This window comes from Macaca thibetana, chromosome 4, assembly GCF_024542745.1.
Source record: "Macaca thibetana thibetana isolate TM-01 chromosome 4, ASM2454274v1, whole genome shotgun sequence".
NCBI lineage: Eukaryota > Metazoa > Chordata > Mammalia > Primates > Cercopithecidae > Macaca > Macaca thibetana.
In genome coordinates this window covers 55781486-55800285 of record NC_065581.1, presented here as the reverse complement: position 1 = coordinate 55800285, position 18800 = coordinate 55781486, and the positions used below count along the sequence as shown (strand labels likewise).

At 36.0% G+C, this 18800-nt stretch overlaps 1 pseudogene; it reads right to left on the bottom strand.

Annotated features, from left to right (window-relative positions):
- Nucleotides 1-1025: 1025 nt before the first annotated feature.
- Nucleotides 1026-1180, bottom strand: LOC126954126 (uncharacterized; annotated as a pseudogene).
- Nucleotides 1181-18800: the final 17620 nt, after the last annotated feature.

Here is an 18800-nt window from a genome sequence, read left to right as displayed (position 1 = left end):
TGCAATTTTTTGCATGAACATAAGTGTTCAACTTTGGGTAAATACCAAGGAACTCAGTTGCTGGATTGTATAATAAGAGTATGTTACGTTTTGTAAGAAATTGTGAAATTTTCTTTCAACATGGCTGTGCCATTTTGTGCTGCCACCAGCAATGAATCAGAGCTCCTGTCGAACCATGTCCTTACTACAATGTGGTGTGATCAATGTCGTGTATTTTGATTATTCTAATAGGTACGTGGTATCTCATTATTATTTTAATTTGCATTTCTCTGATGATTTATTATGTGGAACATCTTTTCAAATGCTTATTTATGATCTGTATACCTTCTTTGGCAATGTATGTGTTCAAATCTCGCTCATTTTTAAATGTTGGTTAGTTTTCTCATTGTTATGTTTTTAAAAGTTTTTGTATATTTTTGATAATTATTTATTGGATACATCTTTTGAAAATATTTTCTCCTAATCTGTGGCCTATCATTTTATTCTTTGGCAGTATCTTTTGCAGAAAAAAAAAATCACTTTAATTTTAATGAAGTCCAGCCTACCAATCAGTTTTTCATGGATCATGATTTTTGTGTTGTATCTAAAAACATCATCTCCAAAAGCAAGGTTTCCTAAATTTTCTCCTATGTTATCTTCTCAGAGTTTTACAGTTTCATGTTTTACATTTAGATTTGCAATTCTTTTTTAGATAATTTTTGTGAAGGTTATAAAGTCTGCATCTAGATTTTTTTTTTTACATGCAGCTGTCCAGTTGTTCTGACATCATTTATTAAAAATACTTTCTCCATTGCATTGCCTTTCTTCTTTTATCAAAGATCAGTTGACTATATTTATGTAGGTCTATTTCCGGCTCTTTATTCTTTCCTGTTGATATACTTATCTATTCTTTTGCCGATACAGCACTGTTTACATTAGCATAGCTTTATGCTAAATCTTAAGGTAGGGTTGTATCAGCCCTTCAACTTTGTTCTTAATATTATGTCAGTTATTCTTTTTTTTTTTTTTTTTTCAATTTTTTTTTTTTTTATTCTGGAGATTAAAGACACCCAATCTTTATTCCATCTCCCTGCTCCAAAAATCCATTTAATATATTGTCCTCGGATAGAGGACGTATCAGATATTAAACTGATAAGAACAGATACTACACTTGATCTTAGCCAAAAGGCCGAGAAGCGATGTGTCAGTTATTCTTTTACCTATACATATAAACTTTAGAATCAGTTTGTGTGTATATATATGTATGTGTATATATATGTATGTATGTGTATATATGTATGTATATGTGTGTGTGTGTGTGTATATATATATATATCTTGCCAAAATCCCATTACTGAGACACATTCAAAAGAAAACAAATTATCATACCAAAAAGATACATGCACTAGCTCATCGTGGCATGACTCACAACAGCAAAGACATGGAATAAACCTAGGTGCCCATCAAGTGTAGATTGAATAAAGGAAATGTGGCATGTAAACACCATGGAATACAACCATAAAAAAGAATAAAATCATGTCCTTTGCAGCAACATGGAGGCAGCTGGAGGCTATTGTCCTAAGTAAATTAGCACAGGAACAGAAAACCAAAGGCAGCATGTTCTCACTTATAAGTGAGAGCTAAAAGTTGGGTACTCACGGACATGAAGATGACAACAAGAGAAACTGAGTACTACTAGAGGAAGGAGGGGGCAGGAGTTGAAAAACTAACTGTTGTGTGCTATGCTCAGTACCTGGGTGATGGGATTATTCATACACCAAACATCAGCATCACACAAAATTCCCCTAAATCTAAAATATTGAAAAATATAGCATGAAAAATAACTTGCTGAGACTCTGATTTAGATTGCAATGAAGCTATAGATTAAGTTTGAAAGAACTGTCATCTTGACAATATTGAATCTTTCTCTCTATGAATATGGAATAATTCTCCATTTAGTTTGACTTCTTTCTACATTTTGTCATTTTTCTCATTTGTTAGATTTATATCTATGTATTTCATTTTCAGTAGTGTTTTGTAAACAGTATTGTGTTTTTAATTTCAAATTCCATTTGTTCATTTCTGGTACATAGAAAAGCTATTGACTTTTATATATTAACCCTGTATCCTACAACCTTGCTATAATTATTTATTAGTTCCACGAGTTTTTGTCAATTATTTCAGATTTTCTGCATAGGCAATCATGTCGGCTGCAAAGAAAGACAGTTTTTTTTTTCTTCCTTTTCAGTATGTATCCTCTTCTTTTTATTGTCTTGTCTTATTGCATTAGCTTGTACTTCCAGTATGATGTTGACAAGCAATGGTAAGAGGGTACATGCTTGCTTTGTTCTTGATCTTAGTGGCAAAACTTGTAGTTTCTTACCAAAAAGAATTATGTTAGTCACAGGTTTTTTGTATTCTTTATCAAGTTGAAGAAGCTTCCCTATATTCCTATTTTACTGTGTGTGTGTGTGTGGTTTTTTTTTTAATTTTATTTTAGGTTGAGGAGTATATGAGCAGGTTTGTTATACAGGTAAATTTGTGTCACAGCAGTTTGCTTTACAGATTATTTCATCACCAAGGTACTACGCCTATACCCAATAGTTATTTTTTCTAATCCTCTCCCTCCTCCCAACCTTCACCCTCAGGTATGCCCCAGTGTCTATTGTTCTCCTTTTTAGTGTAAATGTGTTCTCATCATTTAGCTCCCACTTATAAGTGAGAACACACAGTATTTGTTGTTTTGTTCCTGCATTAGTTTGCTATGGATAATGACCTCCAGCTCCATCCATGTTCCTGTAAATGCTATGATCTCATTCTTTTTTTTGGCTGCACAGTATTCCATCATGCATACATACCATTTTTTCTTTTCTTTTCTTTTCTTTTTTTTATTATTCTTTAAGTTCTAGGGTACATGTGCACAACATGCAGGTTTGTCACATATGTATACACGTGCCATGTTGGTGGGCTGCACCCATTAACTCATCATTTACATTAGGTATATCTCCTAATGCTATCCCTCTCCCACTACATCCCACAATAGGCCCCGGTGAGTGATGTTCCCCTTCCTGTGTCCAAGTGATCTCATTGTTCAACACCTATGAATGAGAACATGTGGTGTTTGGTTTTCTGTTCTTGGGATAGTTTGCTGAGAATGATGGTTTCCCGCTGCATCCATGTCCCTACAAAGGACACAAACTCATCCTTTTTTACAGCTGCATAGTATTTCATGGTGTATATGTGTCATATTTTCTTAATCCAGTCTGTCTCTGATGGACATTTGGGTTGATTCCAAGTCTTTGCTATTGTGAATAGTGCCACAATAAACATACGTGTGCATGTGTCTTTATAGCAGCATGATTTATAATCCTTTGGGTATATACCCAGTAATGGGATGGCTGGGTCAAATGGTATTTCTAGTTCTAGATCCTTGAGGAATCACCATACTGTTTTCCACAATGGTTGAACTAGTTTACAGTCCCACCAACAGTGTGAAACTGTTCCTATTTCTCCACATCCTCTCCAGCACCTGTTGTTGCCTGACTTTTTAATGATTGCCATTCTAACTGGTGTGAGATGGTATCTCATTGTGGTTTTGATTTGCATTTCTCTGATGGCAAGTGATGATGATCATATTTTCAGGTGTCCGTTGGCTGCATAAATGTCTTCTTTTGAGAAACGTCTGTTCATATCCTTTGCCCACTTTTTGATGGGGTTGTTTGCTTTTTTCTTGTAAATTTGTTTGAGTTCTTTGTAGGTTCTGGATATTAGCCCTTTGTCAGATGAGTAGATTGCAAAAATTTTCTCCCATTCTGTAGGTTGCCTGTTCACTCTGATGGTAGTTTCTTTTGCTGTGCAGAAGCTCTTTAGTTTAATTAGAACCCATTTGTCAATTTTGGCTTTTGTTGCTGTTGCTTTTGGTGTTTTAGACATGAAGTCCTTGCCCATGCCTATGTCCTGAATGGTATTACCTAGGTTTTCTTCTAAGGTTTTTATGGTATTAGGTCTAACATTTAAGTCTCTAATCCATCTTGAATTAATTTTCGTATAAGGAGTAAGGAAAGGGTCCAGTTTTAGCTTTCTACTTATGGCTAGCCAATTTTCCCAGCACCATTTATTAAATAGGGAATCCTTTCCCCATTTCTTGTTTTTGTCAGGTTTGTCAAAGATCAGATGGCTGTACATGTGTGGTATTATTTCTCAGGGCTCTGTTCTGTTCCATTGGTCTATATCTCTGTTTTGGTACCAGTACCATGATGTTTTGGTTACTGTAGCCTTGTAGTATAGTTTGAAGTCAGGTAGCATGATGCCTCCAGCTTTGTTCTTTTGAGTTAGGATTGTCTTGGCAATGTAGGCTCTTTTTTGGTTCCACATGTAGTTTGAATATGATATGCCCGGGTGTAGGGGTTTGGGGGCACTTATTCTGTTTGGCGTTCTCTAAACTTCCTATATCTGTGTTTTGGTGTCTGACATTAATTTGGGGAAGTTTTCAGAAATTATTATTTAAAACATTGTTTCTTTCTCTCTTTTTTCTTATTATGTTATGCACATTACCTGTATATTACATCTTTTGTAGTTTCCCATGGTTATTGCATATTCTGGGCATTTTAAAGTATTTTTTTCTCTTTCCTTTTCAGCTTTGGAGGTTTCTATTGAGATCTCCTCATTCTCAGAGATCCTTTCTTCCTCTATGTCTACTTTAACAATTAATCCATTAAAGGCATTCTTCATTTGTGTTATAGTGTTTTTGAGCTCTAACTTTTTTTTAGAATTTCCATCTCTCTGCTTACATTGCCCATTTGTTCTTGTGTTCTGTCTCCTATAAGAGCCTTCAGCATATTAATTATAGTTGTTTTAAAATCCCAATCTGATCATTCCAATATCTCTGCCATATCTGTCTCATTCTGAGAGGACTGCTGTCTCCTCCAACTGTATTTTTTGCCTTTTAGTATACCTGGTAATTTTTTTCTATGTAGCCAGACATGATGTGTTGGGTAAAAGATACTGCTGTAAATAGAACTTCAGTAATGTGCTGGTAAAGAGTATAGGGAGGGAAAGCATTCTACAGTCCTATGATTAGGTTTCAGTCTTTTAGTAAGTGTGTGTCTCAGCACTGTAAACTTCACAAGTGCTTCTCAATCTGCTCCCTTTACCCCTTAATGACTAAAGTGGGCTTGAGTTTAGTATTTTTCTTTTTACAAGTGGAAGGCTAGAGCCAGCTGGAATTAAATATTTCCCTTTTCCCAGATAAGTTAGCTCTAGTTAAATACTTTCTCCTGAGGGCAAACCTTGCTTAGGAAACAATTATCTGACATATTTCAAGATGGTTCCTTTTCTCTTCCGACCGCAGGAATCATGGGGGGATTTTTCTCAACTACTCACTATGAGAACTCAGTAGTTTTCCAGGAGATAAAACTCACAAAATTGTATGGGTTCCCCTATGACTAGGTCTACCGGAAGCTTTTATCTACCATATTTGTTCGCACTAAATTTCCAGCAATTAGTCAATTACAGTTCCATTTTTCCTACCCCAGCACTTGTTCCCATGTAAGTTTCAGCTCATGAGTTGGTACTCCAATAAGCCATGACTCTCTGTCTTTGCCTATTTGTCTTTCCAATCCTGGGGCCACTGGTTTGCCCTGAGTCCTCACTTCTCTTACAGATCCAAGAAGAGTTGATTTTTCAGTTCGTTCATGTCTACATTTATTAGGCTGGAGTGGTGACATCCGAGCTCCTTACATCTTGGACCAGAAACTGGGAGAATATAATTTCTTTCTTTCTTTTTTTTTTAACAAATCTTTAAAGAGTAGAAAATGAAAGTATTAGCATAGTGAATTTACTAAACTATTTGTATTAAAACAAAAAAGGGTGACATCTTTGAATTTTTTTTTTTTTTTTTTTTTTTTTTTTTGTGAGACAGAGTCTCACTCTGTCGCCAGGCTGGAGTGCAGCAGGCAATCTTGGCACACTGCAACCTCCGCCTCCAGGGTTCAAGTGACTGTCCTGCCTCAGCCTCCACAGTGTCTGGGACCAGAGGCCCGCACCACCACGCCCAGCTAATTTTTCCTATTTTAGTAGAGACAGGGTTTCACCATGTTGGCCAGGATGGTCTCTATGTCCTGACCATGTGATCTGCCCGCCTTGGCCTCTCAAAGTGCTGGGATTACAGGCATGAGCCACCGCGCCAGCCCTTTGAAATAATATTTTAAAACAAGAGCAATACATTGTTAAACTCAAAATTAACATTACGAGGTAGTGAGAAAAGGATACAGGGGTTGAGGATTAAGGATGGAGTAGAGGGAAACTGTAGATGATAGAGCTCAGTTCCTGATAAATGCAAAATGTACCAAAGTACTATGATGAAATCTATTTTGTCAGAATCATTGTGATTCTGGGATATAAACTCCTCTGAATAACCACACTCAAATTTATCTCTTTTGCTCTCGTCTTCTTCCTAAGGCCCACCTCTAACATACAAATGCACTTCTCTAAGCTTCCCCTCCTCTTGCCAAAATACTTGATAACCACTCTCATAATTCCTTTTTTGCTTTCAGGCTGATGATAATGGCCTACAATCATGTTAATATTATTATCCCAATGTTTGGAAACAAGAAAGCATGGAGTGTTGAAGAATAACAGGTAACAATTTGAGAGCAGAAGGAATGAAGGTTCCTATGAAGATATGTGCATCCACGGCAAGTGCATTGTATTTGCTGGCACACACTTCAAAAATAAGCTTTGCTATGCCCTGATATGTTGTAGGCCACATTTCTTTTCAGTATTGACTTCAATTATTTTTATTAAAATGCCGATTAAATATTAAATTACATGTAACTTGCTTATCCTTATATGCCCTAAATAATATAAAACCAAATGATTGAGGAATTAATATAAAATGAAAATAACTATTGAACTACATTCTCTGTTAATGAAGTCACTATGTGGTAAAACGACCATGTAATATAAAAATCAAAAATAGAATGCCCAAATCTTAAGTTTTTTTCTGATTATCTTTTAAATATGGGTTACTATTATAATTTTGACAAATTAGAAAGCTAATCCTTTTAAATTTTGTGTAATGAAAGCTAGTAATAGTTCAAGAACTAATAAAAGAGCATCTTTTCCTAAAGAAAACACAATCAAATAGAACAATTTCTGCCACTGAATATACTAAAAGAAATTAAGATCACTATGAAACAATAGCTGATAGATTTTTTTTCCTGAAGTAGAGACTTTTTTGTTATTATATATTTGTTTGTGTAAAAATGTTACTGTTTTTAAAGTAAGATTGAACTAATTTAAAAATATGATTGAATCTTTGTTGAAATTTGCCTCAAAAATTCACAGAAGTAGAATTAAAGGTCACGATTTTCTTTTTAGTTTGAGATGTTACAATATGACTTTAAATTGAATCAAGAGGTCTAGTTTAAGTACTTTTGGAGACCTCGTCACGTCCACTGAATCATAATAAATACTACCCTCATGGCTAAAACTCTGTCTCAAGTCATGAATAAAAACAGGAAAAAAGTATCTTTCACCAGTTATTGCTCCCAGGGAATTGGTCTTTACCCAAATCATTTTACTTCCTTGGACTTTTTCTTTTCTCACCCTATCTCTTACCAAAATGTTACACTTCAAGACAAAGATTGTGCCCCGCAAAATAACTTAATACTCTATGTATGTCTGGAATAAAATTAATAAAACTTGAAAAAAATACAAAGGATGTGCCAAATTAAACAATGTAAGGCAATTTGGGTGTGCACATCTCACATGGTTAGGATATTTTTCCAAGCACAATTTTACTATATTCATTCTGCTTTATTCTGATTTAGAATAATTCATCTTACCTCTATTACTGAGACACTGGTATATGTTTAAAGGCAAAGTAGATCCTTATACATATAATAACTTGTCTTTTTTTACAGCAGTGTAAAAATTAAAGTGTAGTTCAGAGACCTATTTTTCAGGAAATCCACAGGTCAAAAATATTTTAATAATCAAAAAAGGTATTATCTGTGTTTTAACTCTGAAACTTTATTTTACAGTGTAGTTTTTCACAAGCTACATGGTGTGTGGTTTCTTAAAAGAAGAAATGGTGAAGCAGATTAGAAAAATCAACTGTTATGTATTAAGCCAGGCATCAAAGAGATTTACACAAATGTAAAATGATGCCACTCTTCCCACTCGTTTTTATTTGGGAAATATAGTTACTGCTCCAAAAAGTATGTTATTTTTGTAAACAAAATGGATTTATTTGTCTTTCTTGAGTGAACAAACATATAACTATTTTTAAAGGATCTTAGTTTATTAATCATTTTCATTATGGTAAATATCAATGTATTTAACCCACATAATCATAGGGTCTTTGGGATCCTCAATAATTTTAAAGAATAAGAAGCTCTGGGAAGTCTCCAAATCAAGAAGTTTGAGAACTGTTGCCATAGAGGCATTTCATGTAATCCTTCCCCGGCTTGCACGTTCTAGTTTATCCTTCTAGGTTTAGGTTGCATTTTCAATCTTCTTGTGATACTTTAAGAAGCAGGTTTATTCTATAAAGTCCATAAGTTTTACTCACTGGCTCTGGTTTAAACCACTTTTGTTACCAATTTGACTGGTATACCTTGATATATTTTTGGTTAGGCACCTGGGCTTTAAGTCTCAAAAGGTTAAGTAAATCTGTTGACATCTCTAAGACACAATATATTATCCATAAAGCAACTACAGCAGTACTGTTAAAACATGAAACAGATAATATCTTTCTTTTGTCCGGAACCTTGCTTTAGAATCAAAGGCAAGATGTCTACAATGACCACAAGAGCCCTACATGCACTGGTTCTAATGACCTCTCTGAAAACTTCTCTTACTACTCACCACTTTTACCCCTCCTTCTCCATCTACAATGCCTTCTCCTCTGTTGTGCCTTGAACATGCCAGGCTTGCTGTCACCTCGGGGCCTTTGTTCCTGCTGTTCTTTGTCTAGAATGGTCTTTCACAAGACAGCCACATGGCTGGCTCCTCACTTCCTCAAATGTTTATTCAAAAGTCACTTTCTTAAAGAGATCTTCCCTACGTACCCCATCACAAATTTTAACCTCCAAGACATTTTATACTCCTTTCTTTTTTATTTTGTTCTTGTTAGCAGTTATCTCTATCTAATATTTAATGCATTTTTATTTATTTTGTTTATTGTTAAAGTTCCACGATATAAAAAATTTTTCTTCTGTCCACAATAATTTCTAAATATATATCATCTTTTACTGTTTATTATTGCTGTGGTTATTTCTTGATATTAACTAGATCCAAAACAAGGCTGTTAATTTGAAGAACAAGGCTGTTCGTAACCAGCAGATGGCAGTACAGATGGAAGGTTGAGAAGCATCTGGAGAAAAGACATAAACAATAGGAATAGAACAGAAGTTCTGAAAAAAGTCCTGAGTCTGGGTCCTGCACTTAGTCTAAGAAGAGACTGTGGTGCACTCACTGGAATGTGGAAAAGGGAAGGAATGCGAAGAAGGCTCCAGGAGTCCAGTTCAAAGAAGGCACTGGGTTGCCTTTCAGGCCGTTTAAAAAGCAATGTCTTCATTTCTTTTTCAGGTAGTTTATTTTTAATGTATAGGAATGCTCTCCCCAAAATAAAATGAAATAAAATATTTAGGAATAAATTTAACCATAGAAATAAAATATATGTACACAGAAAACCATAAAACATTGATGAAAACATTGAAGTCACAAGTGGAACGATATCCTGTGTTCATGGATTGAAAGACTTTTCAATATTGTTAAAATGTCCATTCTACCCAAAGTGACCAACAGATTCAATGCAATCTCTACCAAAATTTCAGTGACATTTTTCACAGTAATAGAAAAGACAATCTTAAAATTCACTACATATAGAACCACATAAGACTCCGACTAGCCAAAGTAACCCTGAATGAAAAGAGCAAAACTGGAGGCATCATACTACCTAATTTCAAAATCTACTACAAAGCACTAGTAATCAAAACAGTATGGCACTGCCATAAAAAGAGACATATAGGTCAATGAAACAAAATAGAAAGGTCAGAAATAAACCCAGGCATGTACAGTCAATTAATTTTAAACAAGGGCAGCAAGAAGACACTATGCAGAAAGGACAGTCTTTTCAATAAATGGCTTAGGAAAAAAATGGATATCCACATGCGAAAGAATAAAATTGGACCCTTATCTTTTAAAAAATCAACTGGAAATAGGTTAAAGACTTCAACATTAGATCTGAAACTGTATTTTCTAGAAGGAAAATAGCATAAGAGAAAAGCTTCTTGACATTCGTCTGGGCATTGATTTTTCAGATATGACACCAAAAGCACAGATGAGAAAAGCAAAAATAAACAAATAGGACTACATCAAAAAAAGAAAAGCTTCTCCAGGGCAACTGAAACACTAAACAAAATGAAATGGCTTGAGTTGGGAAAAAAATATTTGTGAACCATATATCTGATAAGGGGTTAATATAAAAATATGTAAAGAACTCACACAGCTCAACAGCATATAATAGAAAGAACTGTAACAATAACCTCATTAAAAATGAGCGGAGGACCTGAATAGACATTTTTCCAAAGAAGACATAGAAATGACCAACCTTATATAAAAAGGTGCTCAACATCACTAATCATCAGAGAAACGCAAATAAAAATCACAATGAGCTATCATCTCACACCTGTCAGGATGGCTTTTTATCGAAAAGGCAGGAAATAACAAGCGTTGGTGAGGGCAGCAAGGAAAAGAAACCATTGTACACTGTTGGTGGGAAAGTCGATTGTGCAACCATTATGGAAAAAAAGTATGGAAATTCTAAATAAATTAAACATGAAGCTACCATATGACCCAGTAATTCCTTTTCTAGGTATATACTCAAAGGAGTAAAGGCACCGCCTGGTAAAGATATTTGCATTTCCATATTAGTTACAGCAATTATTCACAATAGTCAAGATCTGAAAACAACTGAAGTATCTGTTGACAGATTAATGAATTTAAAAATTATATATATACAACTGAATATTATTCAGCCTCAAAAAAGAAGACCTTGCCAGTTGAAACAACATGGATGAACCTAGAGGATATTACGCTAAGTAAAATAAACCAAACACAGAAAAAAATAATCCATGTTCTCACTTATATGTGGAATCTTAAAAATAATTGAAGACATAGAAACAGAGAATAGAATGGTGGTTACCAGGGGCGGGCTGGAGGAAGGGAGAAATAGGAAAATATAGGTTAAAGAGTACAAACTTGCAGTTATGTAGGATGAATAAATTTAGAGATCTAATATACAATTTGAGGACTATAGTTAAAAATATTGCATCATATACTGACAATTTTCCAAAAGAGTAGGTTTTAGATACACTTGCCACAAAAAAGTAATTATATGCTGATAGATATGTTAATTTGTTTGACTGTAGTGATCACTTCATTATGTGTATGTATATCAGGATAATTATATCAAAACATCATGTTGTGCACCTTAAATGTATGCAATAAAAATAATTGAATAAAGGCAAAATCTTGGAGCAGAAATTTCAGAAATCTAAAGTTCCCTTGAAGAACTGTAAGCTGCTGAAATGTATCACAAACCAAACTGAAACAAAACAAAAGAAAAAACAGGTTTCAGAATATCAGTATATGTCACTCAGAAACCCAAGTGCTTATCATAAAGGATCAGGGGAAAAAAGCGAGTGCCAATGATGGAAGAAGCAAAAAGAATTGTATGAAATCCTAAGTATTCCCAAGTTATGGGGAAATTAAATCGTATCCAGGCATGAAAAACAGCCACACTGATGGCAAAAGTTACATCACTGGTAGCTATCTGGCAGCATTTGAAAACTGATCCGAAATCTTGTTCCTGCCTCTTCTGGCACTGAGGGTAGCCAGTATGGGGTTTTGGCGTGGATACTTACAGTTCTGGCGATAGAATAGTCTCATTTCTTCTTCTTATCTTTCTCCAGCCTGTACAACCCAGGAGTCTACATTTCATAGTTTTCTATGTCAAAGACTACATGGGTTGGCTGTTTACTTCATTACCTTCAATTTTTGGTCATCTTCCTTCTCTACATCCTCCTTCAGATAACTGTTACCAATTCTCCTCTCTTTCTCTTTAGCTTTCTTATGTATCTTTTCAAAGTCCTTGGACAATTTAATCACCTGCATGAAACCCTGCAGAAGGTCTCTAATATTGTCCTAAAATCTGAACATTTTATCCTATATTATACATTTATGTTATCAGTACTACACAGTTTGTCTGAATTTTAAAGGCAATTATACTTGTAAAATGCTAAAGATCCCACATTTATGCTTTAACATCCACACTTCTGTGATTCTGGTAGAAGTATTCACCCCAGATTCATTTTCACCCTTAGAGAATATGATACTGCTTCCGTTATCTTCCCTTTGGCATGCCATGCAATAAAGCATCTGATATTTATAGCAATGCCCTTTTTCTTTCTACATACAAAGTGCCTTTAGCTGAGAATTTTGATCCTTGTTCTATGGAACATTGGGTTCTCAGTAGCATTTCTAAATTGAGGAATCAGACTGTTAAACCCTTCTCTATTACCCATGTTCAATGTCACCTTTCAGACCGCTTTTCAGCATGAAAGATTTTTGCCACCTGTCCTCCTGACTGCTGCCAAGTCTAGAATACTAGCTGTCGCTTTCCATTGGGCCTTTTTCCTTGTCCAACACTTTACCTTGCCTATTTTTCTTGGGCTGACCTGCAGCATTCAGCCAAAAAGCCATGATTGTAACCTCTTCAAATGTGGTTTGAATCAAACAATACAAGTACCAATGTAACTAAAAAGCCTGTGAGTAATCTTAAGTCCTTGTTAAATTAAATGACTATGCATTTGTCTTTGATGAATGATTTTGACCTTGAGTATAATCACTGCACAAACTACCTTTTGGAACAGGGCTCAATTATACCTCCTACACACACACACACACACACACACACACACACACACACACACACACACACACATCTACAGGTACTGAAGGAGTTTGATTTTTTTTTTTTTTTTTTTTTACAATGAAGTCTTATAGACTCTTTCCACATTATTTGTCTCAGAATCCTTTACTTAGCTTTTAACACAACATTTAGCTTTTGATACAACTTGTGGTCTTCCACTGCAGTTATATTCTCTGTGATTTTAAAATTTACCCCCTGAAATGTTTCTACAAACACTCAAGTGTAGTCTTCCATTTCTGTTTCCCTTATGACAACACAGTTTCCATTACTCTAATTCAACAGCAGTTCATTAAGTTGATCTTCAGTGCTTGTATATAGCATGAGTTTGACCGAACCTCTTTGGATTATTCCACTCTAGTTGTGTATACAGCCACTGTTTGGTGTCATTCTTCCTCCTCACAAGAGCAGCACAATGAATCCCAGCTCCAAGAAGCCTACTTCAGATGGCAATAAAAAGACTGACAGCTCCATGATGTCATTATATGGTGCCTTATCCAGTGATTTGATGCTTGCAATGGCAGGCAAAGACCCTGGCAAAACATATTTGGAAGGTTAAATATAATGTCCTGTATCTATTCCTACGGTAGACTGAGCAGAACCACTGTTTTGTGACTTCAATATAGAAAAATCTCAAAAGTAATATATTTTAGATAACTTTCCTAAATTACAAATGTGTTTTGCCTCAAACAACCTTTCTACATGACCAATGAATGACAACTCCTTCTTAGCAAGGTTCTGAAAGGCTATGTGGGAGGATTTCAAGACAAATGTCATGTGAGGAAGTAGCTAAGTAAGAATGTACAAAAAAAGTAATGGATTTCCTCAAGTCATTTTAGATTTTCACAATGGGACAAGGAAGCCACATTTTTTAAAAAGCAAATATAAAAAGCATAAATGTTACTTATCTGATTTCCTGGAAATTAGAAATATTTAAAATAAAACATATTTTGAGCAGGTAGGAATTGGAAAATGATTAGCACTCAGCCTGTAGTAGTGGCTGTAGGTGCAAAAGGTTTATCTGAACATGTAAAAATCCTCAGCAATGAACCACGTGTATATTTCCATGTCTGTCAGGTTTAGGGCAATTTAAAAAGAAGAGAAAAGTTTTTAAAAGGAGTTATTTGTTTTTCTATTCAGAGAGATAAATAAAAGTAAGGACTCCTTTCAGAGAGATAGAAAACAAAGCCATGTCTTAAAAACATAGCAACTAGGAAAGCTTTCAGCTGGTGACCTATGGACAAAAGGAAGCTAAAGTAGGAGGTATCCGTCTACTGTCTAGTGCCCTCAGAGAGGATATTCCAGAGAGATCTCTATGAAAAAAGGGAGTCATCCCAAATTTGAGCCAAATGGATCAAACATTATTAGACTTGGGAGGGATTAGAATAATGATCTATAATAAATTTCTACTTCTTTTGGGGTAAAAATCTAAGTACCTAATACTAGATCCAACACATAATAAGAGATGCAGTAACTATTTTTTGAATAGAGGAAAGAAGAAAAAAATAGAGAGGTACCAAGAAAATATCTCCTTCAAGGATACACAAACATTCTGTGAAATCACTAAAATTTCAGGTAGGTCAGAAATAATCAACCTGGACTATAGATGTGTCATTGTTTAAAATCATCATAACACAAAGAAGAAACTGAAAAGTATAATAAACACATAATTAGACATTATAGAGGAAACCCCCTTAGATTTCCTCTCTGGCCATAGCCCTACTCCCACTACCAGAGATGAAGTTACCATTATCATCATTTACTTATGCATTTTTCTACATAAATTTGTAGTATAAGTAATATATACTATTATTTCAAATGTTTCAAAACATCTATATAAATTATATACTCTGCATTCTTTTGCAAATTATGTTTACTTTTGAGATTATACTTATAAAATTTCTCCACATTAATAAGGGTAGTGTATTATTAGTTCCTACATTTTCATGACTATAAAATATTGTATTGCATAAAAATACCACAATCCAATTATTCATTGTCCTATTTCTAGTTGGAGGCCATTGCAAATCACGCAGCTATGAAAAGTTATAATTGATATGTCTTTACATAACTATATTTTCTTTATGGTGTTTGCCTTTAAAAATATAAATCTATTCCTACACCATTAAAGGGGGGTCTTAAATTTATTTTTCAAGGTACTCTTCTAAGAATTTGGAAGGTGTCCTTTTTGCATTAGTGGCTTTATCTACCTGGATTTGAGTTTTTTGTATGGTGTAAGGGGGAAAATGCAGTTTTATCATAAAAGAAATAACTGTATCTTGTCATCATTAAGTATAATGTTTTATAGGTTTTGGCACATACAATTTATCAGGTTAATTTAAATATTTATATTATTGGTGCACTGCTTTTCCATTGCTGCTCTAACAAAGTACCACAAATTAAGTGGCTTAAAATAACAAAAATGTATTCTCTCACAGCTCCAGTGGCTAAGAGTCTGAAATAAAGGTTTTGGCAGGCACATGCTTTCAATGAAACCTGTAGGAGAGAATATTCCCTTGCCTCTTTTAGCCGCTGATGTTTCTCAGCAATCCTTAGGATTCCTTGACTTGTAGGTACATCATTCCAATCTCTGCCTCAATCATCATATGACTGTTTTCTCTCTGTGTGTATCTGTTTCTGTGTTTCCTCTCCTCTTCTTACAAGGACATCTGTTATATTGCATTAATGGCCTACCCTTCTCCAGTAGGATCTCATCTGAACCTTTATAATTACATTTGCAATAACCTTATTTCCAAATTAAGTTCACATTCTGAGATACTGGGAGTTAGGACTTCAAAATACTATGATTTTGGGGAAATAAATATTTAACTCATAAGTTTTAGTTTACTGAAAACAATGAACCCTCTGACTCTTTTTTTTTTTTGGAGACAGAGTCTCACTGTCACCCAGGCCAAAGTGCAGTGTCGTGATCTCGGCTCACTGCAACCTCTGCCTCCCAGATTCAAGCAGTTCTCCTGTCTCAGCCTCCCGAGTAGCTGAAACTACAGGTGTATGCTGCCATGCCCAGCTAATTTTTTTTGTATTTTAATAGAGACAGGGTTTCACCATGTTGCCCAGGTGGGTTGTGAACTCCTGAGCTCAGGCAGTCCTCCCGCCTCGGCCTCCCAAAGTGCTGGCATTACAGGCGTGAGCTACTGTGCCCTGCCAAATGTTTGATTCTTAGTGTGAAACACTGGATGACTCTTGGCTGCACTGACCAGAGCAGGTGGGCACACACCACAGCAACATGGTCAATCTGCATGGTGGCTCCTGGTGTCATGATCTGCATGCACCTCCTTGGCAGATTCTGGCCCTGAGCATGACAGCGGGGCAGAGAATGAGGAAAATGTTCTAAAGAGCTGAGTTACTGAGGAGAGGTCGGCCCTGGCTGCCACTGGTGCCATGTCATCTGGTGCATGTCATCTGGGGGCAATGGGGATCAACCTGCCTCACCTGCCACTGTTGGCTTCCACACACACCATTTGAAGGCCTGCCCCACTTGCTACCATCAGTCTCTGCACATGTTGTCTGGGGCCCTGGGAATCTACTTACTCCATCTGCAATAACCTGTGCCTGCATGCACCATCCAGGGTCCTGATGACAAGCCCACCCTGCCCACAGCTGACACTGCCGGGCCTATAAATGTCATGCAGAGCCTGAGGACAAGCTTGCCGTGACCACTACTTTCTGAACACAAATGTGCCATCTGGGGGCCTGAGCATCAACCCACTGCCACTGGTGCCCATACCACACCATTGGGAGGTCTGAAGAGAGGCCCACTCCACCTGCTGGCACATACACAAATCTTATGGGGGCCTAGGAATTGACTCACCCCACTTGCTGCCACTGCCACTGACATACACCCTCCAGGTGTCTAAGGACAGGGTTGCCATGGCCACTGTCATCACTGCCATCACCTGTGCTTAACACCTGGGACTTGAGGACAAGTCCACCTCACCCACTGCTTCCTGTGCCCAACCATATTGTTTGGAGGTCTGGGAATCAATCCTACCCACCTGCCGCAGTCTGCACCTCCACACATCATCAGGGCCTGAGGCAAGCCCATACTACCTGCTGATGCTGCCACCAGCTTTCACACACAGCATCTGGGGACACAAAGACTGACTCATTCTGTCCACTATTGCTGGTGCCTATACAAACCATTCAGGAGCCTTAGAACAGGCCTACCTCACCCACTGTCACTGGCACCTGAGCAGAACATTTGGGAGCCTGGTGATTGATCCACCCCACCTGCCACTATAAGCATCTGCACATGCCATCTGGGGGCCTGAGGACAGGCCTTCCTTGCTCACCACTGCTATAGCTGGTGCCCAATTGCCAGCCTGCCTGGCATTCCCATCCCCAGCAAAGTCTAACAATGGCCTCCTCTAACAACTGCAGTGCAAGCCACTGAGGAACTCACAGACACCAATCATGCTGATTACTGCTGAAGAAATCATATGGATACTATACTATAGCCTCCACACAGAATCAAAGCCAAAACATCTACCCAACCAACACTATAAATCCATCTATAGAAAAAAAAATTTTCCTGAAAAAGCCAATCCATAAACAATGAGAGATGTAATTGTTACACTAGATGCACAAATATCTACAGGACACCAAAAATATGAAAAAGCAAGGAAACATAATACTTCCAAAAGAACACAATAATTCACCAGTAACAGATTTCCTCCAAAAAGGAAATTTATGAAATGTCTGAAAAATAAATCAAAATAATAATATTAAAGAAACTCAGTGAGATACAAGAGAACACAGATTTAAAAATGCAAATAATCAGAAAACTAATTTATGATATGAATAAGAAATTTAACAGAAGTTATTTTTTAAAAACAAAAACACAGAAATCCTGGAATTAAATAATTCAATAAATAAAATAAAAATACAATTCAGTGCTTCAACAATAGACTAGATCAAGCAAAAAAGTTTTCTAAACTTCCTGACAGGCATTTTGAAATAATCCAGCAAGACCAAAAAGAAAAGAAAAAAAAAAGAATGCAGAAAGCCTATACAACATATAGGATACCATAAAGCACTCAAATGTTTGAATTCTGAGATTTACAGAAGGAGAAGAGATAATTTAAAGCATAGAAAATCTATTTAATAAAATTAGAGCTGAAAACTTCCAAAGTCTTGGAAGACATTCAGATACAGGAAACTCAAATGTCCCCAAATAGATTCAACTCGAAAACATCTTCTCTAAGGCACAGAAGTCAAACTTCCAAAAGTCAAAGAAAAAGAAAGAATTTTTAAAACAGCAAGAGAAAAGATTCGAGTCACATATAAGGGAATCTCTACCATACTAACACTGGATTTCTCAGTAAAAACTTTATAGGTCCAGAGAGGATGAGATGATGTATTCAAAGTGCTGAAAAAAAATTGCTCGTCAAGAATACTATACCCAGTAAAGTTGTCCTTCAAAACTTAAAGAGAAATAAAGCCTTTTCCAAACAAATAATAAAAATGAAGGGAATTCATTACCATTAGACTAGCTCTACAAGAAATTCTTCAAGGAGACCTACACCTGAAAGCGAAAGAATAATATCTACCATCATGAAAACGTAAGAAAGTATAAAACTCACTGGCAGAGAAAAGACACAAATGAAAAAGAGAAAAGAACCAAATGTTACCATTACAGAAAATACACTCACAATGAGAGAGAAATAAAAAAAGAAAGGATATACAAAATAGACAGAAAACAATTAACAAAATGTCAGGAATAAGTCCTCACTTATCAGTAGTAACCTTGAAGGTAAATGGATTGAATCCCCCATCTAAAAGATATAAACGGAATTAAAAGATA